The sequence below is a fragment of the Chionomys nivalis genome, chromosome X (assembly GCF_950005125.1).
Source record: "Chionomys nivalis chromosome X, mChiNiv1.1, whole genome shotgun sequence".
Lineage (NCBI taxonomy): Eukaryota > Metazoa > Chordata > Mammalia > Rodentia > Cricetidae > Chionomys > Chionomys nivalis.
In genome coordinates, this window is record NC_080112.1 from 123,059,820 (window position 1) to 123,086,831 (window position 27,012).

Genomic DNA, 27,012 nt, shown 5'->3' on the forward strand with positions numbered 1-27,012 from the left:
GAGGCTGGACCAAGGCCCTCCCCACTGTATCCATGTTGACCAAGGTATCCCTCCATAGGGAACTGACATGAGAAACCCAGTTCATACTGGTTTACCTACCAGTGGCCAACTAACTGCCCAAGCCACACAACTGTTCCACATTCAAGGGCCTAGTTCAGTAGTAGGCAAGGCCCAGCTGTCCGTCCAGACTAAGTGAGCTCCCACTATCTAGCTAGGGTCAACTGTTCCATCATGGTCTTGATCCATTTACTCATAATATCGCTCCTCTCTCTCTCCAACTAGATGCCAGGAGCTCAGGGCACTGTTTAGTTACAGAACCACTTTTCACAGCAGTGAGCTGTGCAAAGATACTGGCAGCCATTTTCTTTGCTTACTTTTTCTCTAGGGACGTTTTTTCAGACACGAAGGGCGGGTGACAAATGCTCACCAGCTCCTCCATGGAGCTCTACTGCCATCATCAGGATGGAGTTTCACAACGCACAGTGCCACTGAGCCTACTTCCCATGATTCTTAGCGGAAGATGGCAGAAGATGGCGACTGCACACAACTACAACTGTAGGTAGTGACTCCGGTTCTGTGACTTCTATTAAGACACCAACAGAAACATGGATGTAGAGTTTTCTCACCAGAACCTGGAGAGGGATGCAGCTTCCAGCCTTAGGACACAAGCTAATAGATTCCTATTGCAAGCTGAGCAGTGCAAGCCCCGCCCCTCCACTTCCTGTTCCTGGATCTCACAACAGGTTTGCACTAGTAACTGGGCCTTCAGTCAATAAAGTTTAATAAAATGGTATGAGACCAAAAATAAGAGGCCCCTCCCTGACCCTCACCTTCAAAATGCCTAGAAGTAGCATTGAGTACGCAATGTGCCCATGTTGAAGGGTATGTTTGAAACAAGTTCCACATGATGGCAGTGTTGCCCCACTGCAACCAAGGTACGAGGCATGCATCACTCCGCCCCCGCCTTCGCGATTTGAAAAAAAAATACAATACAAAAAATAAAGCAGAGTCCAGCAATGTGTCAGCCCTGCCTTTTTCCTTCAGTGAGAGCAAAAGTGATTAATGACAGCTTAGCCTCCATTTTAATTTTATCTGAGTGCCACAGCTAGTAGCTCTGTTCCCTCATCAGAATCCACCATCAAAACACGAAAGACAAAAATCCAAAGAAGGGAAAAAGGAAAGTACAGGAAACTGATGGAAGCAGGAGGGAAAGGGGAAGGAGGTGGAGAGCTGAGGCGCCCACCTTCTCAGGCCTCCTCTGTTTTGAAGCAGTCAGTGGCCAGTCAGCGGTCAAGCCTTGAGTTTCCTCCTCTCCAGCTGCATTCTACCTCCAGTGTCTATGCTGGTGTAGGACTGTCTTGTGCTCGACGTTAAATCTGAGGCTCCGGTTCTAGGTAGAATAAGAAAATGCAGTCAGTCAATCATATCTAGAAACCAGGAAGGCTGGTTCTCTGCCAGATTCACTTCACAGATTCCCTGGGACCCAACCCACATCCTGAGCCAGGCAACAGGACTTGGGTGTGCAGCTGGAGGTTGACCACCCCCTGTGATGACCAACCTAGGCCTCAAGGTTTAATGCTCCATAGTATTGGAGTGACACATATATTGAAAGGATGATAAGTTCCACTGAGACAGATCAAAGAGTTGGATCTGTAAACTTTTGTCCTATAAATCACACTAAATATCTAATAAACTTCCGTCTAAATTGGACCATGTTATGCATTGCTCCTCATACCTTTCTTTTTGGGAGAACTTTGGAGGTGACAGTAACACGCAGTTTTAATATCAGTGTAAGCATGCATATCAAGGAAAGTAGGGAGAAAATTTGCAAAATGAAATTGTGCACTACTTTAAGTAGAACATTCTCAAATTTTTTTAACTGATATTATTCAGTATGGATTTGTGAGAAGTTTTCTTCAAAACTATACAAAGTTTGAAAGGCCTTTCTTTAATTTAAAGCCAGGTATGTTGGTGCAGGCATCTCTGAATCTTTTATAAGTTAAGTCGCCCCTCAGAGTAGTAAGTGGGTTTGTTTCCTCCCACTGAGCATGCCACATCGCATCCAATTCCCTGTCCAAGCCTCTTAGGTGGGGCCTGTCTCTCCTTAGAAAGTGTTCCCTTGAGGGATAAGACAACTGAATACCAGGGGGCTGGAGAGATGGCTCAGCGGTTAAGAGCATTGATTGCTCTTCCAGGGGACCAGGGTTCAATTCCTAGCACCCACATGGCAGCTCACAACTGTCTGAAAGGGATCTGACACCAATGCACATAAAATAAAGTTAAATAAACCATAAAAAAATATTTAAAAAAAAGACAACTGAATACCAGGACCTTACTCAGTCAACAGAGAAATTTCGTCCTGCAGCATATGTGAACAAAAAGAGAGACCAACAGTCATACAATATGCAGAAATTAACAAACTTTAAAATACTCAATCCTAAGAAGGAAGGAAGGAAGGAAGGAAGGAAGGAAGGAAGGAAGGAAGGAAGGAAGGCAAAAAGCAAAGAAAGAAAGAGAAAAAGAACAAAGTCTCCATGAAATCCCCCCCACCACCACCACCCTCCCAGGGCTCAGGAGCTCTCAGAAGAGAAGATGGATAGAGTGGTTTAAGAGTCAGAGAGGATGGAGGACGCCACTAAGGCCTTCTGGACACAACATGGCTACAGCACATATCAACTCAGACACTGAGGCAGCATGCACAAGGCCTACATAGCACTGCTCAAGATGGGGTCCTGGAACTGAAAGGAGAAGATGACACACAATTCCAACCCTAACCCAAAAACTATTTCCCATTGACAGCCAGTTGGAAATGCAAAATTTCCTCAAGGGAATCACACTGGTGAAACAAACTACTCTTAAATCCAGACCCCATACCCAGCAATAGAAGGCCACCACCAAGTAAATTTAATGACATTTGGAGTTTCTGTCTCATAATGAACTCAGAGCATTTAAAAAACAAAACCAGAAAATCTTGCAGATATATATATATATGTGTGTGTGTGTGTGTGTGTATATATACATATATAAACAAGATACATATATACACAAGACACACTGGTTTCCAGTTTTGTTTTTTGTGTTATTCCAATGTGTATAAATATGTGTGTTTTTGTGTTTCTTTAGCTCCCTTTTTTATTTAGTTTCATTTTAGTTCAGTTTAGTTTTGTTGCTTCTTTTGAGACAGGATTTCCCTGTGTAACAGTCCAAGGTGCCCTGGAATTTGCATTTTAGAACAGGCTGACCCTGAACTCACAGAAATGTGCCTGCCTCTGCCTCCAGAGTGCTGGAATTAAAGATGAGCACCACCATAGCCTAACTAGTTCCTTTTTGTCTTTGGTTGTTTGGTCAGAATCCAATTTGTTTGGGTTTAATTTCTTTTATTATTATAATTATTTAGATGTCATGAAGCAGGCTTTCGAAAGTTCATTTTTCTCTAATAAATTGTGGAAGCTAAAGTATGCAGGCAACATCAAATCAGTGAAAACATTTGATATTTTACAATTGATTCGAATGCATTGAAAACATTGAACTGATTCACATGCATTAAAATTATTCAGTAAAATGATTAATAAAACTATTACAGCAAAATAAATAGGTCTCACTATTAAGAATCGTTTTCTACATTTCTATCCCCATAGGTAAGATTTACTGCCATGGATGGTTCTTACAAAATTAGGCATTGCGAAATGACCAGTGGCATAAACTATGTGTCTATTAGTTACTCCACCCAGTCACTTGTAATAGTTTATTAAACTTAATTGCTAGCCAGGTGGTGGTGGTGGTGCACACCTTTAATCCCAGCACTAGGGAGGCAGAGGCAGGCAGATCTCTGTGAGTTCTAGGCCAGCCTGGACTACAAGGGCTAGTTCCAGGATAGGCTCCAAAAGCTACTGAGAAACCCTGTCTAGGAAGAAACAAAACAAAGAAAGAAAAAAATGCCTAGGTCATGCTGTGTAAGCAATGATCCCCTCATCTGTATCCATGGCACAGCAGGAGTTAACACATTAATCCTTTGCTCCCCAATCTCTCAGCATAACTTTATTGTGCAAAACCAACAACAAATTAAAGAGACCCAAAAGTGTAAGAACACCTTAAGTATCGGGCAAGGGTAAAAATGAAATGTTATAAAGAAAGAAATATCCTCCTCTGCTAAATTTATGTCTCACTTTGACTGAACAAGGAAAACAAGACACAAGAAGTTCTTAGAACTAGACAAAACTCGGGGCAAAGCCATCTCCTTTGGACCTTTTGTCTCTGGGTGGCGTTTTTTCAGACAGGAAGGGCGGGAGACCAGCGCGCACCAGGTCCTTCATGGCGCTCTACTGCCATCATGAGGATGGAGTTTCACAACTCACAGCGCCACTGAGCTTCCTTCCCATGATTCTTAACTATGGTGGAAGATGAAGGTTGCAGAGAACCACAACTGTACATGGCGACTCGGGTTCTGTATCTTCTCTCCAGGCCCTAACAGATAGATGGACGGCAGAGTTTTCTCACCAGAATCTGGAGAACGGGGCACCTTCCAGCCCTAGGACACTAGCTAGTAGATTCCTATTGCTGAGCAGTGCAAACCCCGCCCCCCACTACCTGTTCCTGGATCTCAGCACAGCTGTGCCCTGGTAACTGGGCACTAGGACACTAAGGTCTATATTAAGTCTCTGAAGGATCCCATGATTCCAGTCTGCCTACACGAAGGAGGCAAGAATGGATATAAATAGGCTTGAGGAAGCAGTGCATACATGCGCAAGGATAAATGAAACACATTCCACATGATGGTACTGTTGCCCCATTGCAAAGAGGGCAACAGTCATGCATTGCTCTGCTCCCGCTTTTCCAGTATGAAAAAAACGTACAATACAAAGGCAGAGGGCAAAACTGTGACGGGCAGAACTTCTTTAAAAGGGAGAAGTGATTTATTGAGAGCTTAGCTTCCATTTTAATTTTCTAATTTTCGGTCAATGTCACAATTGGCAGGTCTAGACCTTCACAGGAACCCACCATCAAAGCACAAAAGACAAAAATCTTAAGAAGGGAAGATGGAAAGTATAAATTCCACCCAGAGAGATCACAGGGCTGTACCTATAAACTTTTGTCTCATAAATAAAACTAAATACTAAAAGAAAAAAAATTTGCATCTAAACTCGACCATGTTATGCATAGCTCCTCATACCTCTATTTTTGAGGAAACTTTGGAGGCTACACACAGTTTTATTGTCAATGCAAGCATTGCTCTCAAGGGAAGTAGGAAGAAAAACGTAGCAAAAGGAAACTGTGCTGTCCAAGATTTAAGTAGAAGCTCAAGAGGTTAAATTTGTTAAAAAAAAAAAAACCTGGTACTTTTCATTGTGGATTTCTGAGCAATTTTCATCAAAGCCATACAAAGTTTGAAAGGCCAGGTATATTGGTGCAGGCATCTCTGAATCTTTTATCGCCTCCTCAAAGTAGTAAGTGGGTTTGTTTCCTCCTACTGAGCATGCCAGGTTACATCCAATTCCCTGTCCCAGCCTCTTGGGTAGGGCCTGTCTCTCCTTAGAATGTCTTCCCTTGAGGGATAAGACAACTGAAGGAGAGCAAAGGATACACTGGAAAGGAAGACGTCAAGGTATCTTTACTTGTAGATGACGACAGTAGACAGAAGTCATCCTGAAAATTCCACTAGGAAACGCCTAAACCTGATAAACACTTTAAGCAAAGTGGCTAAATACAATGTATCCTCACAAAAATCGGTATAATAAATAAATCTCAGGTACCTAGGGCATGCTAAGTAAGCAACGAACCCCGCATGTATATTCGTTGCACTGTATGGGGCAACATAATTTTCAGCTTCTCAATTTCCTAAAATAACTTTATTGTGTAAGACCTACAACAAATTAATGTGACCAAATTTTTAAGAACAGCATAGGTATCCGGCAAGGGTAAAAATTAAGAGTTATAAAGAAGGAAACATCCTCCCCATAACAAAAAGAGTCCTAAGACCTCTGGTAAATTTAGGTGTCACTTTTGATGAATGTGGAAAACAAGACACACACAAAAAATTGGCTTTCAAATTACTCAGAGCTGGGCAAAATTCTGGGCAACTGTTTTCTTTGGGCCTTTTGTCTCTGGGTGCCCTTTTTTCAGACAAGAAGGGCGGGAGACAAATGCTCACCAGTTCCTCCATGGAGCTCTACTGCCACCATCAGGATGCAGTTTCACAAGTCACAGCGCCACTGAGCTAAGCTTCCTTCCCATGATTCTTAGCCATGGCGGAAGATGGTGATCACAAGACAACTGGAAGCCCACATGAGCTTCCTCGACTTCTCCTCAGGCCTCAAAGGAAATACAGACCGTTCAGTTTTCTTACCAGAACCCGGAGAAGGAGGCGCCTTCCTGCCCCAAGATATGAGCTAGGAGATTCAATTTGCGATCTGAGCAGTGCAAACCCCGCCCCTCCACTTCCTGTTTTTGGACCTCAGGACAGCCGTGCATTAGTAACTGGGCCTTCAGTCAACAGGGTTTATATTAAGACTCTAAAAGGGCTCCTCATTCCAGTTTGCCTACAGAAAAACAAACAAAAAAAAATGGTATGAGGCCAGGCAAACTTGGTTATTTAAAAATCCCCTGACCCTCACCTTCCAAATGGGTAGAAGCCGATTTTACAAGCTGTGTCTCTTCTACATGGAAGGGTATGTATGAAACAAATCTTCACACAAGGGCAGTGTTGCCCCAGAATAGAGAAGGCATCCTGCAAGCATCTCTTCTCCGGCCTTTCCAGACTGAAAAAAAAGAAAAAAATCCCTTGCAAAGTCAGTCCAGTAACTGAGTTAGCCTTGCTTTCTTTGTTCCCTGTTTGGGTGCATGCTGCACTGTACTCTGAGAACTTAGCTTCTATTTTTCATTCATATCAATGTCATATCTAATGGGTCTGCACCTGCATTGGACCTCCAGTATCAAAAGACAAAAAGAAGCCTGTAAATAGATACATAAGTAAATGGATAAATAAATACATCTCAGAGCAATACCAGGAAGAAGGAAAGACAGATAAAAGTGAGATCTGAGGCAACCACCTTCTTCTTTCACCTTCTTTTTGGAAGAAGTCAGTGTTCTGTCAATGGTCCAGTCTTGCATTTCTCCTGATCTGCACTCAGCAGCTTCTCCATCCACTGCTTGCTCAGGGTGGCTGCCTGTTTTCTGGTCTCGACTCGCAGAACTAGGCATCCAGTTCTAGGTAGGAAAAAAAAATGCGGTCACCACAGTGCTTGAAGGAAAGCAAATCTAATTGTTATTATCTACCTTCACACCACAACTTCCCTGGCTATCATACATCACTGGAGATCTACACAAAGAGATCTAGAAAATGGGCCTGTGTGCCCAGTGGGAGGCTGACATTAGCGGCACAGATACCCGTCAACACCGAATGCAAGACAAATCCCTACAAGGAGAAACACATGTGTGTATTAAAATGTCTCTGATTTCCAACTGGATATATCACGGGGCTCCTTCCTATCCCACAGGAACATAGGCAGCCCGCTGCTCTTTCCTATAGTTTAACTGCATACATGTTGTTGTTTTTATACTGTACTGTTTAGCATACTTTAGTCTTACACTTTCCCTTGGCATGAAAGACATGGAACTTTGAGAGGAGCTTGGCCTACAACATAATGTGTTCCAGGGTCGCTTAAGCTTGATGCTGAGATTCTTGCCTCAGTGTATTTCTGGGTTCGTAATAGAGTTCACCAACCTGTCTATATGCCACAAATATACTTGTTAGATTAATGTATGTAACGTACTTGTTAAATTAATGCCACTTTGACACTACGTTATGAGATCTAGATGCTGTATATTGGTTATTTTAAGATCATTTTGGATTCGTTGGTCGATCAAAATTCCATATGACCTTTAGGGTCAAGCATTCCGCTTCTGCACAATGGTCATTAGGACAATGAGGTCTGCCACAACACTGAATATCTCTTCTGGTAATATGGCCAACTTAACTATAGTTAGCTTTCTACCCCACAAACATGGAATGTATCTCTTGGTCATGTATGTGAGATGTAGCCTGTTAGTAAGAGGACACTACTTAAAATCCTGCTGACTCATACTACAAGGAGCAGGACACAGGCGTCCCCACCAAGAGTTGAAAGTTCATGCCCCAGATAAAAGAACCAAAATGCCAACCCGCAACTTCCTGTCTGCTAGTCTAAGCACCTGCAGGTCCTCTGTTGGCTCCTTACACTTACTTCATTTTTAATACTAAGATTGTACTGCTGTCCAAGTTTCTCCTCTTGCCTCAGGGGAAAGGCACTGGGCCCCAAAGTCTAAGCCAGGTGTATCTTTCCAGGAATTCTTTCCCCACTGCTACACTCACGGGACTTAAGCTGTAATGGTGCCGTGTGTACTGTAATTATTCCTGCACAATGGCAATAGCGCTCCACAGACAGTCACAAGGGCCACCCTTGACTGCTTTACTCCTACTCTCCAAGCCTAATATTGATTCTAATAATAATCAGAATCAGAATCTAGAGACAAAGACCAAGGAACGTGGCTGGTTAGCATTTTGTAACTGATAATTCTCCACTGAACCTTATCCATTCAGACATGTTTTACTTCCCTTGAAGTTAACTTGTGCTTCAAAGGCTAAACTTGGTGGATGAAGGCAGAGAAAAGACAACTCTGAAGCCTGTAAATCTTCTCTCAGACACAATTAACAAATGCCTAGTGTTTGTATTCAAAACATAAGTCCCGCCCCAGGACTTCCTGTGTCTGTATGTCCTGGAAGCTTCCAAGTCCCTGGTACACAGGCCTCTCGCGTTTCAGGTTCTACACAAATAGTTCTTGGGTTCGGATTATACTTAGGGCCTTAGAAATACGCCTGTGCCTAGCGAACTATCGCTAACACAGAATATGCCCATGCATAAAGAAGTATGCCTAGAGCGGCCTCGGCATTGAATATAGTCAAGAAACTGTTCATTGAGTCTCTGAAACTCTGGCCGCACGATGGCAGTAGTGCTCCAGAGAGCGCCAGCACCGCCATCTTAGCTGCCTCCTCTCCCGCCCTTTGTAGTCTGAAAAAACAAAACCGCCACTCTGAGACCAAAAAAGGGCCAAGAAATTAGACTGTCCGCCAATCTTGTTCGAAATCAGTGGAGCCCGTTACTAGAGCAGCCATTTTACTTTTGTTTTCCTTCTCGGCCAAATTAAGGACTAAAACCACTGAGTTCAGACTTACGCCTTTTTTTCTCAAGGTAAATTTCCACCGTGGTACCTGTCCAGTAAATTGGCCACTGCGACTCACTGCGTAGACCTAGCCAGCAGCCTAGAACTCGCCAAAATCTGCCAGATCTGGCCACTCAAGGGCTGGAATTAAATCACGCTGCCATTAGCTGTGCCACCAGATTAGGCACCTTTTCTTTCTTAAACTAGCAAGTTTGCAGAAGCGCTCTAGGTATTTGTACATATGCCTACTCCTCCCCTGTCTAGCCCATCTCAAAAAAAAAAAAAAAATAATAATAATAATCAGAGGCAAAGGCATCAAGAAACATGGAGGTTGCTTTACATTTGATTTGTTTGGATACGCTTACAGTAAATTCTTAGTTTCTGTTTGAAACCAAATCGAAAACTACCTTACTACATTCTCAACAATAGTCTTGATATCTTGGGATTATATACTACCATTCTTTGCTTTGTCTTTGGCAATCCAAATTATCAGCTTGTTGCTTTATGAGCAAATCTTCGTAAGCCTCACCTAAAGGAAATAAAGAAATTAAAAAAAAAATCAGTGACAGAAATAGGCCATCTGTAAGCATCCTGACTTGACTTATTAATATTAATGACAAAATTACTTTGATCATTGTTAAAACAACCAATATTATTGCTACAGGAATTTTTCAACGGGGGAAGAAATAAATCAGGCTCAATCCTGAATTCAGCAAAGGCAGCTGGGGATTTACAGTCAGGAGCTAAAGGAGGGAGGGAGAGATGTGTACGGAAAATAATGTGTGGAGGGGGAGTCCACTGGGGTAGGGGAAGGAAATATGTTGTTCAGTAAGCAGGGAGACCCTGGACAGCATCCCTAGCATAGCAAAGCAAGCATGGTGGCACATCCCTGTAACCCCAGGACAAAGTAGAGACCAGAGATGAGGCACTCCTGTCTCAAACAACAACAAAAGAAAAAAATCAGAGAATTAATTTTTTAAAAATAAGAAGCTTATCAGAAAGTACCTATTTGCTTCCTAGAAGTTATTCTCAGATATCTTTCTTGGGCGTCATGTCACTCTGAGCAGTAAATTTCTCAAATATATACAAATCACAAGCAGGAGTTGCTCAAACTTTGTCTCATGATCTTAACACAAATACTTCCTTATTGAAAGGGATAACAAACAGTCCTTACCAGCTAGTCATATCTACATTAGAAAAACAGACTGAAATCTAATACAGTTTTTTGTTGTTGTTTATGGTTGGCTAGAACACTGGATCACTTAGTCTTCCAGCTACTGAAAACAAGATATAATATGTAGGAAGTAAAGTGTCACTCATTTTCTATCATGTGGAATCTGTGGGGAACAAGGGCCACAAAAGTAGATGGGCGTTTACTAGGGAACAGGAAAAGGATAAGAGATGAAAAGTTAGGGTACTGCGGATGTATAAAATTGAAGCATGCTAAAAGTAAATGAAAATGTCACAGGAAGCTTATTATCCTGTACAAGAAATTTCCATTAAAAAAAAATCTACATTTAACTTAATGATCAGTGGGAAACTAGCAAAAGGATTCCTAACACCACAAATAACAGAAAAGTCTTCATTTCTCCAACTTCTGAGTGGAGTCCTGAAGATAATGAAAGTAGAAAAATGAGATAAAAATTATTAGTATTATTAAAAACATGTACATCTCATAAAAAAGTACCAGGATCGACTATGACGAAATGTTTTGATCAATGATACTAAAGATATGAATTTGACTTCACTTATCTAGTTGATGCTACTCTATTTTATCATTGCAAATATCCTTGAAAGAAAAACTTCAAGTATGTTAGTTTGATGTTAATATTAGCACTGCTTCTTTCCTTGTAATCTTCTATTTATTGGCCCCAAACCAAATTTTTAACTTTTGGGCCGAGGAAATGAATGAACTCAGATCCTGAGGCCAACTTGGCCTCTAGCCCTTCTCCAATTGCTCTCCTGGTTCAAGGCAATGAGATAGACTTTTGCTGTGTCCCTGAGCAAACACATATGCTGCTTGAAAATAGCGCCTCCAAACAGGCACTAGGTGCCAAATTCTTGGAAACTGGGAGGTGGAAGCATTTCGAGCAGGATTAAGAACTTGGCTACATTAAGTTCCTGGGCAGCCTGGACTCAGCGAAAGCTGCCAAAACAAATCCACGGAGTTGGGGAGTTGGCGGGTAATACTTTCACGAAATTGGTTTCTTATGCAGTAACGCTGCATAAGGAAAAGGTAAAATAAAGGAATAATATAGAGGTTAAGGCCCGCTAGGCTCAAGGCTTCCGCCACCAAAGTCCCGCCCCATAACTTCCGGAAAGTTGCGGGCTGCTCTGGTCTTTTTCACCATGGATAAATCTGTTTTCAGGTCAACATCAAGCTTTTGCCCAAAACTACTGGACTAACACAGACGAAAAAGGGTGGACCAGTTTAAAGTTGTGGCCGGCTGGGCTTCTATGCGGAATGAACTTGTATAAACCGCCAGTCCTCACGATAATGCAGTAACTGCGCTATTTGATTTAAAACTACATCCGCACGATGGCAGTAGTGCTCCTTAGTGTTTCAGCAATACCAGCAAGCCGTCCTCCTCCCACCCTTCCGAACCAAAAGGGGGGGGGGCATGAACCAGTTCAAGTTCCTGAAAACATCGCTAATAGGTCATTAGAAAAGAAATCAAAGAAATCTCATTAATTTTTGTCTGTTTTCCACCTAAAACGAAACAGAGGCTGGATATCATTATGCTTATCAAGTATTTTTAAAAATAGTAATTGAGTCGCTTCTTCTGGCACAAAGCCAGCACCTGGGAAGCGGAGGCAGGCAAATCGCTGTGAGTTCCAGGCCTGCGTGAACTAATTTTGGCCTACAAAATTACAGGCAGGACTATATTGAGGGACCATATATCAAAAATTAACTAATAAGCCAGGCAGTAGCAGGGCATACCTTTAATCCCAGCACTAGGGAGGCAGAGGCCAGGGGATCTCTGTACCTTTGAAGCCAGTCTGGTCTATAAGAGCTATCTCCAGGCCAAGCACCAAAGCAACAGAGAGAAAGGGTATCTCAAAAAAAACAAAACAAACAAACAAAAAACTAATAATTTGTTTCCTCCATGTATGGTATATTACTGTAGTCTCACCCGATGAAGAATTTCTACCTGAACCACTGATCTCCTTGCCAGCCTATGGATGAAACAGCGAAACAACCCAATAAAACAACCATCTCACAGCTAGCTTTCACAGCTCCACTCTCACTCACTGGGCATCCCATCTCTAGTATTTTCCCAACTTATCAGAAAAGATCTAAATCTAAGAAAATTTTATATTAAATTTAAAAAAGGAAAAAAGAAAAATGTGGGACCTCAAGACCAAGAGTACCTCTCCAGGTAACAAACCATGTCCTTTTTTGGTTCATCTTTGCATCTCCAAAGTAATTTCCCATTTTCTAAAAAAAAAAAAAAAAAAAAAAAAAAAAAAAAAAAAAAGACCTAGGCCATAGAGTTTGTGTGTCAAATTGTTGTCAGCCTTTTGGCCAAAACCTTAGGGGGAGTGCCCAGGGAGTTCTTCTCACTATATGCACCACATGGCAGGATTCCTGTGCAGGTGTGCATTATATGCCAGCCAGAAATTACTCAAGTGTCTTCTTAGGCTTTTATTCACTAAAGCTCCGAGAGGGAAGAACAGAGCTGTCCCTATGTTAAAGAATCTACAAGGCCAACAGGCTGAACTTTAATGCTAGTTAAATTAAGTACCTAGTTAAGAGGTATTGCAGACCAGAGCCAAACTATCTTGGGCTATTTTCAGTCTCTCTGAAAGTCATTCACTGCCTGTTGGTGCCTGACCTAACACCCAAGTGACTATCAAAACCTTAAAATGTATTCTTAAATGTATCCAATGGCTTTCATCAATCCAAAAGTTATCTGTTGCCGGGCGGTGGTGGCGCATGCCTTTAATCCCAGCACTTGGGAGGCAGAGGCAGGCGGATCTCTGTGAGTTCGAGACCAGCCTGGTCTACAAGAGCTAGTTCCAGGACAGGCTCCTGTTTTGCAACCTACATCAGAGCTCTTCCCTTGGCTATAACTCACACACCTGTGACCCCTACCAAGACACTTGGAAAATATTTGATTTACAGCCTTTAAATATCATGTAACTACTTCTACTGTGGAATATGGTATTTGTGTTCCTGGGTCTCAGTCACACTGGTTCCAAAATAAACCATCATCTCTTATTCCCTTTGAAGTGAGACCTGTGCTTTTTACATGGATGCTTTCATTTGCAATTTGAACACAGCACTCTGTCTTTTCATTAAATAGACTTCAACTGCTTTCTGTGTCTTCTTTGGGTTTGTATGTGCTATCATTTGTCTTCTAGAGAAAAGTATTAAAGCTATGTTCTCATTCGGATCTATCACATAGGCCAAGTCAGAGGCAGAAAAGAAATACTCCCACAAAGTCTGTTAAAACCACATTTTGAATTGTTTCCTTTAGTCCCTTTCAATAGAGTTCAAATTTTTCTTTCACACAACAATAAATTTGTATTAAAATTAGATGTTTGTACATTATGGTGTGCAAAGAAATTTCCACTCCTTGAGCTAAGTGTAGTGTAGTGATATTTTGTTTGTGTTTTAATAAATGAAGCTTGCCTGAATACCACAGAGCAGAGCTAAGTCACTAGAGGCCAGGGCGTGGTGGCTCACACCTAAAAATCCCAGAACTCAAGGCCACCCTGAGCTACCTGAAAGGACTGAATGGTCTGAAAAGGGAAACAGAACTCACACAAAGGAGATCCCAGCACTTTAATCCCTGCCCTAGGGAGGCGGAGACAGGAGTGATATGGCTGGGCGGAGAGAGGAATATAAGAAGGAGGAGACAGCTGAGGTTTGGTGGAGACACAGCGCAGTCTAGGCGGTCTGAGGATTGGTAGAGGTAAAAGGTCTCTCTAATGGTTTACTGCCCTGCTTCTCTGACCTTCAGCTTTAACCCCTATATCTAGCTCTGGGTTTTGATTAATTAAGACCAACTGCAGTGTGGTGATTCAGCTCAGTAATCTTCATGTTCTATGGGCTGAGGCAGGAGAATTAGCACAAGTTTGAAGACAGCCTAGGTTACAAGTGTGACCAGGCAAAAGATAAAGTGTGACCTTGCCTAAAAAACAAAACAAAACAAAATACACACCTGAAAGCAAAATCTCTCCCTGTCCTCTCTCCTGCCTCTCCAACACCTCTTCATCCATCCCAATGGCACGCTTGCTTGTTTTGTTTTATTTTCTTTCATGGGGAGGGAGATGCAGCAGGGATGAGGGTGGAATATGGGGGAACAGGGAGGTGAACATAATTGGGGTGCATGATGTGAAACTCCCAAAGATTCAGTAAAGAAGTTTAAAAGCAAAATAAAAAAGAAAGAAAAAAGGAAAAAAAAGGTCAATAAACCAAATAACAAAAATATTCCTGATTCCTAAGCAGCCTGAAAAAAATTACATAAATTATCAAGTTCTCATTTTTAGAAAGTAAATCATTATAAAAGATGCTTTTCATTTCATTTACTATATTCACCCACATGTGCTACATAGTATCCATATGTATATAAATGCACATTAAGGTGGAAACCTTAATGACAATGACTCATCCCAAGTAGGATTTTCTCTTGTCTTCTGTGTCAATGATATACTCCACAGACTTCCATTACTTCCATATTAAGACATTTTCCCTAGATGGAAATCTTTTTATATTTATTCTTGGAAGTAGATCTTCTTCCAAATTACAAAAATAGCACCATTGCTGGTAATGTGTTCTCGTTTTGAGAATTACAAAGTCAAAAGATTGTTAAACACCTAATCAAAATTAGAACAACTTTATATATTCTCATATTGCCTCTATCCACATATCACACACTACATACATACACACATGTGGAATATTAGTTGAAGATACATTACATATGGGAGCTGGGCGGTGGGCCCCCATAGAGTAAAGATAAGGAAAATCCAACTACACACACACTTTTAACCTAAAACCTAGTTACTTTGCACCTGAAGGGTTCAGATAGATTGTTCCACCACCTATTACAGCTTTTTACAATTTGAAGTCTTACAAGCATGCTAACTAACTATTCTTTGAAATACACACTTTTTCCCTTGAATCTTACTTCTGTAGCCCAGGCTGACCTTGAACTCAAAGACACCCACCCACCTGCCTGTGACAGACTGTCTGACTGCTGGGACTAAAGGCAGGGCCACCACACCCAGCCCCGGAGTATGTAATATTTGTAATATTTCTTAACTCCAATGGTTTTAGAATTAAACATTTCTTCGAGTTATGAACTAGTCATGGATAAAAAGTGCAGAGGTTACCAGCACCACAAATTCAGGCACACAAAGGATTTTATAAAGTGTCTTTAGTTCTGTTTCCTATGAACAACTGGAGATATAAATATATTAAATCACAAACAGCCAATGAATCACATTTCATGAGCAATTTTTTCTGCACATTATTTGTACTGAATTGATTCACAATTCTTAAAGAATCTCTGAACAACACAACTTATCTAACACAAATTCAGTTTTCTGGAAAGACTATTAAGAGCTGACAGCAGTACATCTTTAAATTTTTCATCCATTGCCAGGCAGTAGTGGTGGGTGCCTTTAATCCCAGAACTCGGGAAGCAAAGACAAGTGAATCTCTGAGTTTGAGACCAGACTGGTCTGCAGAGCAAGTTCCAGGACAGGCTCTAAAGCTACAAGTTTTTTGGCTACCTGTTTTCTTAGGCACATCACGGTGGATGGAACCCACGACCTTGCAATGCTGGTAGATGCTCTAACACTAAGCGGTACTCCTAGCCCCAGCTTAAACATTACCACAGTGATGGAAAACTCTGTAAGAGGACTGGAGTTATCTAACTAAATCAGTTTTAGTTTCCTCATTATTTAAACAACCCACATTCTTTTGTAAGAGAGACAGGGTCTCAGCCCAGGCTGTCCTCCAACCTGTTATGACACTGGTCTTGAACTCTTGATGCACCTCTCAATGCTAAGCCCAGTTATTCCTGTATTATTATCTAAGGCAGGCTTATTGACATACACAACACATTTCTATTTTTTCCTTTTTTATTACATTATACATACAGTTTGGTGCATGAGTCCTTCACTCAACACAGGACAGTAAGCATTAACTATTGACAGGAGCTTTTGGGGGGAAGATAGCATTTCTTTAAAAAAAATTTTTTATTTACTTTTATTGTAGGAATGTTTTGTTTGCATGTCTCCCACATGTGCCTTGTCCTCATAGAAATTAGGAAAGCACATCAGATCCCCTGGAACTGGAGTTATAGAGGCTATAAACTACAATCTGGGCGCTGGGAATTAAACTCAGATCCTCTGCAAGAGCAGCCAGTGCTCTTAACTGCTGAGCCATCTCTCCAGGCCCCCCAAAGTATTACCTTGTAGTTAGCAAATACAAAGACTAACATGAATTGTGGCAAAAACAAACAAAAAGCCCACAAAACACAAAATAACAGCAACTGGAGCAAATACTCTTAAAATACGTTATAGCTATGTAATCTTTGATCCCTTACATTCTGCTGTTATGTTTATTAGATATGTGTGGGCACATGTGTGTATATAGGTCAAAGGATTTACTAGCATGGACTTTGACTTGTATGATATGTACCTCTTTCTTCAGTTGCTTCAATTATAATTTTCTCCAATCACAAAACCTGTCATGTGTCATTAGATATAAAAATTAAAGATAGCATTACACATGCATAAAAATGAAGAGTGAAGAGTGAGGTCTTTTAAGAGTGGGGCCTTCAGGGGCTACTGGGGATAAGACGATATGAAATGGGGAAAAAAGTGTGTTACAAGGTACAAGGTATTAGAAGGGATATATATTATCAAAGTTTGTTACACATCTGTATGATGGTGCATGCCTAATTCCAGGAGGATGGTCACCAATTTGAGGACAATCTGGACTATATCATGGTTCCAGCCTAGTCTGAATTTGAGAGTCTCAATCCCTGGCCCTCTCCCCACAAAATAGAAAAATGCCAAAGTGAAACCCACTACTTTATACAGTAATACAGGCCAGTAAAATGTGAGGTCTTTAAATCTTGGACAGAAGTATGATTATTTCTAGAGAAAAAAGACAAGGATATTTTCCAATTGTATTTTTGAATGGCACCGAGGTTTACCTTTTATTTTTATTGGTAATTATTACTACCAATTATTTCAAATATTACATGTTTTCTAATTTCAACATTATAAGTCTAAACACAAGACTAAGTTAAAGAGTCAAGGCTGCAGCTGAAGAGTTGACTGAGTAATTAAGCATTCTTGTTGCTCTTCCAGGACCCGAGTTCTGTTCCCAACTCCCACATGTGGCTCACAACAGCTTTAACTCCAGTTTCAGGGGATATGATGCCCTCTTCTGGCCTCTATGGGCACCATTCATGTGTGTGGTATACAGACTCATGCAGACAAAATACACATCTGCAGAAAATAAAGCATGCGCGCACACACACACACACACACAACTTTAAACTTTTAAGGCAACTAAACAACTGGCAGTTACACAATTAGTTCTTTCCTTTGAATGTCTCCATATACTTCCTTTGTACCTACTCACTTTTTGAATCCATGTTTCTGTGGTCTACTTGACTTAAACATGTATGTATAAGTGGAGAAAGACACATTGTTTCTCTTGTATTCCCTAACTAAAATAGCTTCATCCTAAAGTTCCAACAACAACAAAAAAGAAATAAAGTTTGTTTTCCATTCCCAAGACGAAGGCATATATATCTGTCCCCTGAAAAGGACTGGCTAGATGTAATCTCTTAGTCTAAACTAAAATGTATGTGAATACAAACTTGGTGTGGTTTGGTTTTTGGTTTTCCAAGATAGGATTGTTTTTTGGTTTTTTTTTTTTTTTTTTTTTTTTTTTGTGTGTGTGTGTGTAGTCTTGGCTGTCCCAGAACTCAACTCGCTCTCTAGACCAGGAAGGCTTTGATCTCAGAGCTCCCCTTGCCAAGTGCTGGAATTAAAGGTGTACACCACTACAGCCAGGCAAATAGGAAGTTCACACACCTGATGATTTCTAGGGCTTCGGCTATCTTATCTGTGATCCAAATGTCTGACTTTAGAAACCAACACACCATCATGACAGGTGCAGGTTCCTTAGTCTAGACCTTGGAGAAACTATTACTTCAATGCACGCAGCTTAACCTAGACAGCACAGCATTTCTCATGCCCACGAGCATATCTGCAATACGCTCAAGAAGGCATGGGTCACTTTAGGGCTTTCCTCTATTACCCAAGACCATGGAAACATGCTGTTTCATCAAACATCACCATTCACTGGGTAGCTTACCTCACTCAAGAGCATCCTCAAGGCCAGCCAGGCCCATCACCAATTTCCCCAGGAACTTTCTTGTTCTTGTAGATGTGGATGTGTAGAACTTTAAGACAATTCTGAAGCCATTTCTGACAACTCTCAGTACTTCCCCTCCTCCTCTGGGAACCAAGGACATAACAGCTATGCATGCACATACTGAGATGTTGGGAACTTTCCATCTCCCTGAATAAGGGCAAGATAACCCTTAGGTGTTGACTCAGTTACTGATGTTTTGCCTTAGTCCTTGGGAAGGGGCAAAGTGACCCTCAGAAGTTTCCCTTTACCTCATCTGATCTGGCAACCACTTTCCAGCCAATTATTGGTAATAGCCCTTTTGAATAAGCCAATCATAATAGTTAAAGAACAACCCACAGACACCCCTTCCTTCTGTGGTTTTTCCCTTTAAAAATAGCCTGTACCAGCCATTCAGGGTCTTCTAGCTCCTCAGGAACGGGTGTGAAGGAGGGAGTAAAAGGGGAGGGACCTCCCAAACATTTCCCCTTTTTCTTAGACTCTCAGGCTATGACAGGACTCATAGAATCTGTTCTGACTACCCACCAGCCCGCTTGGAATCTCAATACGGCAGCAGGTAGGGGGTGGCTGACAGTCAAAGCCCCCCGTCTCTCTATCTCAGGGGGTTGGTTGTAAGGCATCCCACTCATTTGGTCAAGGTAAGAGAGGTTCTTCAGGGGCCAGTTAAACCAACAGTTGTGTTTCTTAAGATTTACAGGTATTTTACTCCCTTTGACCCAGCCTCTGATAGTCAGCAGGCAGCGGGAGCTATGGCCTTCATAGAGCAGTTAGCATCAGAGATAAGGGGAAAGTTACAGTGGTTAGATTTAAACGAAATGACTGAGAAAGTGTTTCAGAAGCAGGAGGCAGAGAAAGTGAAAAGAAAGTGGGGGAGGCGGGAAGCAAAAGAAAGAGGACCGGAGGGATCATAAACAAGGAAGAAATTTGTAAAGAATTTTGGCCACAGTGGTAGGAGAGAAAGAATTAGGCAGATAGGGAGGCAACAGAAGACAGCAGCTTCAGAGACTGTGCGCCTCAGGCAGAGCAGCCCCTGACCTGGCCGAATGCAGATTTGTGCGACCACCGCCTGGGCCCAGTGACAAAAGAAAACAGTGACAAGGAGCAGCCCTGAGGCCGCAGAAAGAGACCCTTCCTAAAGCAGCTGCTGAGCAGAAGAGGGGTGGAGAACGGCACGGAGCACAGCCTACTACTGAAGCGGCGCTCTGCCCACCTGAGAGACCAAGCAACTGCCGCGGTGACCATGCTGGAGCACCCTCCCTTGCTTACGCTGTGCACCCAGGCTGGGTGTAGGGGAAAAAAGGGGAGGGGTTCCCCCTCGCTGTGTCTAAAACATTTGACTGTGGACACAAGGGCTGAGCACTCTATGTTAAAATAACCATTATCAGTGAACCACCTTACGAACTGTAGGGTTGAGGAAAAGGACCAGTGACTCTGAGTGTCTCATGACTTCATTAGAAAGAGACTTGCTGACAAAGTCAAAGGCCAAGATTAGGTTTAGGTGATCAAAAGTCTTTTTGTTTTCACTCCCTGCTGTTCCCGAACGTTGCAGGGAAAAGCAGGCTGCTCTCAGCCTTCGCCATGCCCACCTTGCTGAGGAAGCTGCCTTGGTCGCAGCCCAAGCCCAGGAACTCTGCTTACAGCCGCCCATCTCTGCAGGCAGCGACTGACTGAAGTGAGGAGGGGTCCGGGAGGTGCAGGAGCCCAATTCTAAACAGCCTTCCCGAGCTGCTTGCAAGTTTCACAGAGAACAACTGCTCCCAGCTCCCACATCGCAGCTTCAAACAAAGTTGCCCAAACAGAGCCGGTGGCATAGCTGAGCAGACTTACAGATGGCAGGAGTTTCCTCAAAGAAGGTGAGCGCAAAGTGGGGGCGGCGGTGGTAGATGGGCAAGACATCATATGGGCAGCGGCACTGCTGCCAGGGACCTCAACCCAAATGCAGAATAATAGCCCTGATCAAGGCATAGAGCTATCAGACAAAAAGTAAACAGCTACACGGATAGCCGTTATGCGTTTGCAACGGCCCACATGCACGGAGGGGGGGGGGGATCTATAAGAGGCGGGATTGTTAACATCAGCCAGGAAAGGAGATTAAAACAAGACTGAAATCTTGGCGCTATTGAAGGCCCTCTTTCTGCTCAAAAAAGGTGAGCATTATTCATTGCCCAGGACACCAAAAAGAGGCAATGACCTTGCAGTCAGAGAAAATCGTGTGGCGATAAGGTAGCCAAGCATGCTGCATTGGGCTCGAGAATATTGTCTGTGGTGGAGATACCAGATTCTCCAGAGTCAGAGAATTAGTTCCAATACTCTGCCCAGGATCTAGAGACTATCCAGAAACTTAATGCAGAATTTGATGAACAACAAAAAGCTTGAAAGTATCAGGACAAAATCGTGTTACCCAAGAAGGATGCCTCTGAGCTGTTCGCCCAAATGCATTGATGGACTCATTTAGAAAAAAAAAAAAAAAAGATTAAATCTCTAATGAAAAAGACAGATTTTTTTATATTCCAGGCCTTAACTCCCTCATACAGCAGATAATGTCGACTTGTGTCCCCGGTACCAAGGTAAATGCAGGGCATCAGAATGCCACAGAGGGCATAAGAATAAGGGGAGACTGATCTGGTACACATTGGGAAGTGGACTTCACTGAGATAAAACCGGAAAAATTTGGTAATAAATATCTCCTAGTTTTTATAGACACCTTCTCCAGTTGGACAGAAATTTTTCCCACCAAACGAGAAATAGCTCAATTGGTGGTAAAGAAAATAAAGAAGAAATCTTCCTGAGGTTTGGCCTGCGCGAGGTAATCGGGATTGTTGATAAAACTGCCTTGTCGCCCAGATAAGTCAGGATGTGGACAAGACTGGGAAAAATTACTGACTCCAGAGTTCAGGACAGGTATATATATAAAAAAAAAAAAGACCGGCGGGGAATGACTGGGCAGCCCCCCCTTTCCTTTGTCCTGTTCTGGGTCCGAAACCCCCCTTTCAGGATCCTATGTAAAACAGTATATAACCCTAATGCTGTTCTTCCCAGACTGTTATCTATCCATGTGAACCAGCCCGGGCACCCGGAAATCTCGCATCCCTTCCAAAACTGTGACTCCTGGGGTATATCTGGAGGGACGTAAGAAAAGCGCAGCACTCCACAGCCAGAGCAGCAGCCGCCAGCTCACATCTGTTTGTGCAGCAATCCATGCCTCCTCAAGCCCTTGCTTTGTTACCCCAGCGCGCTTTTGTAACAATCCCCATGCACCCCAGAAACTGACTTGGCAGGCTTCCTCACAAACCGGAAAGGTGGTATGGACCACCTCCAAAACAGTCCCTGATCTCTGTCAACTAGTATCCTGGGATATCCGAGATGCATATCCCCCATAGCTGTCCCTGGAGGAGAAGATTTTCCCCTGTAGGAAATATTCAGGTGTGGGGGTCCAGAACACAGATGCCACTTGGGAAAGCTAAATTTTTATACTGTGGTGCCTGAAAATGTAAAACTACTGGGGATGGTTATTGAAAACCTAGTTCTTCCTGGGACTGGATAACTGTTCGTAAAAATTATACTTCCAAAGAAATGCTCCATGTGGAGCACAGGGACCGGTGACATCTCCCACACTTGTCTCCCAGGGGCAAGCAGCGGGACTGTCTCCATGGGTGTCAGGAAGGACTTGGGGCATGCGATGGTATTCCCCAAACAGGATACAGCAGCAAGATTTAGGTGCCACCTTCTCCATTATGCTAAGGTAGAGAACCAAGTACTATCTGACCAGAGCCTGCTGCTGCTGGCTGGACTAAGCTACTCTCCCTGCTTCTCTGCTGGCACCTCCCACCACCAGCCAAGGACTATTCAACCTTGTGCAGGGAGCCTTTTTCTTGCTAAATAGTACTGACCCCAGCTTGACACAATCTTGCTGGCTATGCCAGTCAGGAGGATCTCCCGATTACGAAGGAAAAGCCTCATCTGGCAATTTCAACAATATCACCTTTCATACGTCCTGTAGATGGGGGCAACAGAAAAAGTTAACCTTAACAAAAGTATGTTTGGGGACTCCAACACCTCAATATCAGTACCTGTGTAACCTAACTCTCCCAAATCCCAAGACAACAGGAAACTGGCACCTGGTGCCCTCTATTGATCTATGATGGGCCTACAACATTGGTTTAACCCCTTGTATCTCTGATGATACTGCTAATTTCTCTGTACTGATCAAATTAGTCCCCCAAATTTACTAATATCCCAGGATTGGGATATTTGACCAAATAAGAGGGGGAAATATAGAACTTTAAGACAATTCTGAAGCCGTTTCTGACAACTCTTAGTACTTCCCCCTCCTCCCCTGGGAACCAAAGACATAACAGCTATGCATGCACATACTGAGATGTTGGGAACTTTCCATCTCCCTGAAGATAACCCTTAGGTGTTGACTCAGTTACCGATGTTTTGCCTTAGTCCCTGGGAAGGGGCAAAGTGACCCTCAGAAGTTTCCCTTTACCTCATCTGATCTGGCAACCACTCTCCAGCCAATTATTGGTAATAGCCTTTTTGAATAAGCCAATCATAATAGTTAAAGAACAAATCCCAGACACCCCTTCCTTCTGTGGTTTTTCCCTTTAAAAATAGCCTGTACCAGACATCCAGCGTCTTCTAGCTTCCCGACTGCTAGAAGACCCTGTCATGACAGAATTAATAAAATCCTCATGCTTTTACATCAGCTGTGATGTGAGAGATGGTCTCTTGGGGCGACCCCTCTTCCTCGGTGATTGAACGCTAGGGTCCAACAGATGAAGGCTTCACAGTAGAGGTGAAACACTTGGGGTAAACAGTGTTCAAGTGGTGAGAAAACATTACAACAGTATACCAGAATACAATTCTGTCCTCTCTTGTAAGTGGTCATTACCAACACTATCATTGGTACAAACAAAGAAATGTTCATTTCAGCGAATCCTATAAAATATTCAATATTTCTTACTTTGTTTGACCAAGTGACCTAGGGTTCCTGGTGTGCTTAAAATTCCCATAAGAGGGTATCTCAGGAGGCCTATAACAAATACTCAATAGAAAATGCTATGAAACCGGAAGTTGAATACCTGCTAACATGAATCAACAGTTAGGTCCCAAGTATGAGTTTCAGTTTTATTACCAGAATGACAACAGGTTTAAATAGGCAAAGTCTCACCCCCTTATAAAAACTGAGGTATGAGCATGTCCCCCTACAGTCCATGAACCTGTAGGTCAGGACTACCTTGGGGGTCGAACAACCCTTCCACAGGAGCTGCCTAAGACCATCAGAAAACAGATATTCACATTACAATGCATAATAACAGTAGCAAAATGACAGTCATGAAGGAGCAACCAAATAATTTTATGGTTGGGGGCCGCCGGCTCTAGAGTATCCTTTCCACTAGACCCTGATCTACCTGGTAGTTAGCCTCAGTTCTGCAGCCACTGTCTGCCCCATTAGTTTCTTCCCTTGGAGTCCATCAGACTCCTACTTTGAAATTGAAGGAGGTCTGCTCAGGGCCTTGACCCACTCAACTTTACCAAAGAGGCAACCTTTCTTAACTGCTAGACTTACTGGAGATCCCACTCACACCACAAGATATTGGCAAACAACTTCCTCTGGGCAGTAATACTGTTCTGGAAAACCTGCTTAGCCCTGGAGCTTCTACTCCCTTTCATTGGCTGAAAGAAAAAAACACAAACCAAAACCTCTTTGAGGAAAGATCCATTTGCTCCCATGGGTGATATCAAGCAGGCCTGTAGCACCTAGTTTCATTAACTCTGCTTTGTTTTCATGAATTCTAAAAGAGGACTCTGAAATTTAGCTCCTAGAGAAATGCAAATTTCGGCACCATTTTAGGTGACTTAAGTTTCAGGATCAGATGCCCAAGGAATCCTCCATTTTCTCCCCAAGGTCTTTGGCCTTTTGTCTTCAGTAGGAGGCAATGTGGCTGGAAGTCTAAATGGAGGGTCAAAGGAACTGCACAGCCCAATTCCATAGTATTATGTCTCTCCTGGAGTAACTTTATCACTGCCAAAGGGACATGAGTCTATCTCATAGGTTCATTTGATGTTGGAGCACAAACACGTTTCCTTCACACATGAACCATTAATGCTTCCTATAACGTTATTGTACATTCATTAAGGCTTAGAAGTCAGCCTTACAGTGTTTTCTCATAAGATCCAGTGTTTGCAAAGAATTTAGAAAGTTGCCCTGTCTTGATCAGGAATGAAAGCAGTATCTAAACCCTGGTTTTTTCAAGTTTACCCATTTTTTCAGCACACATAAGGTCGATAAACTGCAATCAATTTATCACAAAATTGGACTGACACACATTCACATTTTAAATTTCAAACCTGTATTTCTGGGTAGATTAAAATAACCTGAAATATTTGAAAGGCCTGGATTTTAGATAAATAAAAGATTTCCAAAGTGTTTCTTCATTGACCTTGTTCATTAAAGAATATTAATTTCTCCTTTAATATTAAAAATCTACATAACATATAAAATAACTATATTACCATTCAAAGAATTTCGAATTTCTTAGCGAGGCCTTCCTTACCTAACCTGCCACGTGATAATAAAACAGGTACTACACAATGAAGCTTAAGAAACGTAGGAACTCTAGCCAAATCTTCATCTCAAAAAATTCTTTAAACATTGTAAAACAAACAGAATTTAACAACTAATGGTTGAAATTGAACAAACAGAATTTAACAACTAATGGTTGAAATTGGCATTTCTCTTGAAAATTGCCAACACAGAAGATTTCAACCATTCTCACCACACATGGAAAACAGTAACTTGTGGCATTCAGCTTGATTGGGCTCATCATTTCAGAATACAATGTATATATAAACATGTAGTATACCTGAATACACCCACCCAATTTTCATGTGTTAATCATATTTTAGTAAAGGCAGAAAAAAAGCTATCCGTTTAGAACTTAGTCACTATACAGAATTCAGCAGTTATTTTGATCTTAAAAGCAGGTTTCTTTATGAAAACAAAACAGGTATTTCCGAAATTAAATCACACGTGTATATTCTAAGAAAACTGGCCAGCAGATGCAATTCACACCCTTTGTACGTCGCAGTATTCTTTCAGTTATGTCTTTGTATAGTATAGACGTGTAAATACCATATAGATAGGAATACCCAACACTGGCTGAGATGTTCAGGTTGAATAGCACAGTCATTCCGGCTTAATAGCGACCAGGATTGAAAGTATTAACCTTTAAACAATGTCTACAAGGAAATGGTTGCATATAACCATGAACTCGTTGCTCGCTTCTCTTTAAACATACCCGGACGCATGTCGGGTATAGCTTTGCACAAAGTGCTCGGTGCTAAATCATTTTGCTGCCCAACAAATCACTGTAGAATTCTAAGTGCTTCGAATTAGTATCACTGCTTGTATTTTACCCCGGAAGCCCTTTCGACCTCAAAAAATAGTAAGTTTACCTGCTCCTGGCAAAGTATTCAATTTTGAGAAATTACAGAGTAAAAACAAACGGTACCTTAATCGCAAAAGCAACCAAAACGACCTTGCCACACATTCTCAAAGCTTCGCTTTGCGTGTGGAATATACTTTTTTTTATTTTTTTTATTGTACATTCCCTTGTACATTGGGCATTAAATCATTAGATTTCCTCATTTGTAGCTTTACTGCTTTTAAAATATTAGTAATCTTTAGAATACTGATGCTTTAAAAAATTCTCCTGCTTTTGTATTTTCTAGAAACAACCATGCCTCCAAATTACGACCTACCATATAACACCTATGTTTGAAAAAGCGAAGCTAAGTTACTCACTTCTAGCAGATGACCTTCTGGCTGCTCGTCTTCGGTCCTCTGGTCTCCTCTGTGGTTGCAGTAAGTTTGCCGTGGTCGGCTTCCTCCACGTCCTGACTTCTTTTCGCTTGCCCTGGTTCTTCCACTCCTCTCTAAGTCTTTGAAACAAAATGGATGCACCTGAGACTTTAGCTAACATAAAGTTCTGTCCCCAGCCAGTGGATATTGTCCTGTTCTCTACAGTCAGATTCTGCTACTAAAAGTACCCTACACCTCGGAGATCCTACGCACGTGCTGGTCTCCTCGGAGGTCCAAGGGAAAAAGGCGGAAAGTCGAACAGCTAGAAGGGGAGTCGGTCTGCGGGTGGACTCCCTAGTCCCGCCTACTCTCCGAGAGCTTCACGCTGCTTCCCAGCACCTCCCCTACTTGCGCTTTCCCCATAGGCCAGCTCACCACACGTGGACTCCAGAGGGAGGTCTTGAGAACCGAAGTTGCAATCTGCCCTGTGGGGATTGCTCTGTTGGGGGGAAAAAAAAACTTCGGGAAATTTTCCAGAAATGTCCTCACCATGGCGGAGTCGCACTCAGAACTCTATCTTAAAAGAACCTATCTCCTC

General features: G+C 42.2%; 1 long non-coding RNA gene across 1 annotated transcript; it reads right to left on the reverse strand.

The window, feature by feature from the left end:
- Window positions 1-677: 677 nt before the first annotated feature.
- LOC130867276 (uncharacterized) lies at window positions 678-26,699 on the reverse strand. The gene is made up of 5 exons (XR_009056448.1): window positions 26,418-26,699; window positions 9,652-9,724; window positions 7,060-7,203; window positions 6,344-6,755; window positions 678-1,390 (listed from the first exon to the last, which is right to left on the reverse strand). It is a non-coding gene; the product is annotated as an uncharacterized LOC130867276 (long non-coding RNA).
- Between the last annotated feature and the right edge of the window lie 313 nt (window positions 26,700-27,012).